The following is a 3,241-nucleotide window of genomic DNA, read 5'->3' as shown; positions in this document are numbered from 1 at the left end:
TCCTGTTCCTGACTTCCACCCATACTGACTCAAGAGGATCCTGCTACATTACCCACCCTTTCTGTAGCTGTAATAGTATCCCTGACCAGTAATGCCACCCCTCCTCCCCTTTCCCCCCCTCTCTCCCTTTTAAAACACTGAAATCCAGGAATAGTGAGAATCCATTCCTGCCCTGGTGCCACCAAGTCTCTGTAATGGCCACTACACCATAATTCCATGTATGTATCCAAGCTGTCAATTCATCACCTTTGTTCCTGATGCTTCTTGCATTGAAGTATGCCCACTTTAGCCCTTCTACTTTACTACCTTTACACCCTTTATTCTGTTTCTCTTTCCTCAATGCCTCTTTATATGTCAGATCTGGCTTTACTCCATGCACTATACATACTGTTCACGCATGACCTTTATCCTCCTCCACCTCACTATCTGCTCTAACACTCTGGTTCCCCTCCCCCTGCAAATCTAGTTCAATCCCCCCCCCCCCCACCCCCGGAGCAGCACTAGAAAACCTTCCCACAAGGATGTTAGTCCCCCTCCAGTTCAGGAGCAACCCATCCTGTCAGAACAGGTCCCACCTTCCCTGGAACAAGGCCCAATTGTCCAGAAGCCTGAAGCCCTCCCTCCTGCACCAACTCCTTAGCCACGTATTTAGCTGCATTATCTTCCTATTTCTAGCCTCACTAGCACGTGGCACAAGTAGCAATCCTCAGATTGCAGCCCTAGAGGTCCTGTCCTTCAACTTTGCACCTGACTCCCTAAATTCTCTTCGCAGGACCTCCTCCTTCTTCCTATCCACGTCATAGACCAGGACATCTGGCTACTCACCCTCCGTCCTAATACTGAGAACTTGATCCGAGATATTGCAGACCCTGGCACCAGGGAGGCAACAGACCATCCGGGATTCTCAATCTCTTCTACAGAACCTCCTATCTGTCCCCCTAATTATTGAATCCCCTATCACTACTGCTCTCTTTTCCCTCCTTCCCTTCTGAGCTGAGGGTCCAATCTCGGTGCCAGAGACGTAACCACTGCAACTTATCCCTGGTAGGTCATCCCCACCTACAGTATCCAAAACGGTATACTTATTATTGATGGAATGGCCGCAGGGGTGCTCTGCTCAGTCTGTCTATTCCCCTTCCCTCTCCTGACAGTCACCCAGCTACCTGCCTCCTGACTTTTAGGGGTGACTATCTCCCTGTAACTCCTGTCTATTTCTGCCTCTACCTCACAAATGATCCGAAGTTCATCCAAGTCCAGCTCCGGTTCCCTAACTCGGTTTGTCAGGAGGTGCAGCGGGACGCACCTTTTACAGGTGCAGTCATCAGGAACAATTGTGCTCGCCCTGACTTCCCACATACTGCAAACAAAGCACTCAACTGCCCTAACTGCTGCCTCCATTACTTACTCCTGTTAATTAGTTATTAAAGGAGCTTATCCGGCCCTACCTCACTGGGAGCAAGCTCGTCCTCAGCCTCTCGAGCCAAAGCCTTCCTACTCTGTCTCTCATTACTCCGTCACCCGCTCCATTAATCTGCTCGCTTTTTAAACTCTCCCGCTGCCTCACTTTCAGGCGCTTGCCCTGTTCAAGCTGCCAAAGAAAACTCCTGATCTCTCAACCTACTCACCATCACTTTCTCTGTAACACTATTTTCTGCACTTTTAATCCTTTTGCATTACCTTGCTGTTCTTATGTAGGGAAAGATGTGTCTGGATTTCATGCAGGCAAAAGCTATCCACTGTATATGGTACATGTAAATCAATAAACCAATTTCCACTGGATTTTTGCTATCTTCAGTGAGGTCACCATCAGAATCATCTTCTTTTCCCCTGCCTTTGAGGTATTCGGAAAGGAAAATTCCCTCTGCAATTCTGCAAATGAGAGGGACCTTGAATTTTATCAGGACAGTGTAAAACAGACAGAAATACTGGAATATGCTTCCGTAAAGAGGATGTGCTACAAGCTTCTGGAAGGCAATAGGATGTCCCTGGAGCTGGATGTGATACACCTCAGATTACCATGGTAAGTGGGGGGGTGGGGGTAGAGAGATCGTTATGTTTTTTGTGATGTTCTATGCTTCCTCACTGGCCACAGTAGTACCAGAATATTGAAGGGCGGTAAATGTTATTCCTTACTTAATAAAGAGAGTAAGAATAACCTTGGGAATTATAGACCAGTAAGTGTTGCTTTAGTGTGGGCAAATTATTGGAGAAGATTCTTAGAGACAGGTTTATGAGTATTTGGAGCATTTTTTTCATTTAGCAATACAGCGCAGAGTAGGCCTTTAAGCTATGCTGCCCCAGCAACCCTCAAAAACCCCGATTAATCCTAATCGCAATTTACAATGACCAATTAACCTACCCAGTACATCTTTGGACTGTGGGAGGAACCCAGAGGACCTGGGGAAAATCCACACATTTCACAGTCTCCTTGCAGAACACTGTCAGAATTGAACTCTAAACTCCTGAATGCCCCGAGCTGTAATCGTTACGCTACCATGGCAACAATTATCCTACCATGTTAATCTAATGGAGTAGTCAGCATGGCATTGTGAGGGGCAGGTCATGCCTCACAAGTCTGATTGAATTCTTTGAGGATGTGACAAAGCACATTGATGAAGGTAAAGCAGTGGATGTAGTGTGTATGGATTTCGGTAAGGCATTTCCCAAGGTTCCCCATAATAGACTCATTCAGAAATTCTGCTGGCATGGATTCTCGTGAAACAACGGCTATCTGGATTCAGAATTGGCTTACTTATTGAAAACAGATGAAGAATATTCTGCCTGGAAGTCAATGACCAGTGGTGTTCCTCAGGGAAGTGTTCAGGGACCTCTGCTCTTTGTGATTTTTATATATTGGATGAGAAAGTGAAAGGGTGGGTTAGTAAATTAGCAGATGATACAAAGCTTGGTGGCATATAGAATGTTGTAGGTAGTGTAAATAATGTAAATAATTCTCCATTATACATCATTCTGAATGTTAAAACGTTTTGTAATAGCAAGCAAATTTCTTACCTTATCTAGACAGAATTAAAATGTGGCAAACTTCTGGCTATTACTCCACTCAGATGCCCCCATTCAAAACATCGTTAATAAATAGATTATCAATAGACTTTGATGATAGTAATCTAATCACTCAGTTCCAATATTTTAGCAGTTTATTTCAAATTTCCAAATGTAAATGAAAAATATTTCAATTTGGGTTGGACTGTATTCTTCAGTTTGACTTACTGTGTCAGTTATT

This window comes from Hypanus sabinus, chromosome 2 (genome assembly GCF_030144855.1).
Source record: "Hypanus sabinus isolate sHypSab1 chromosome 2, sHypSab1.hap1, whole genome shotgun sequence".
In the NCBI taxonomy this organism is placed as follows: domain Eukaryota; kingdom Metazoa; phylum Chordata; class Chondrichthyes; order Myliobatiformes; family Dasyatidae; genus Hypanus; species Hypanus sabinus.
The sequence above is the reverse complement of the archived record's forward strand: the minus strand, read 5'-3'. Positions refer to the sequence as shown.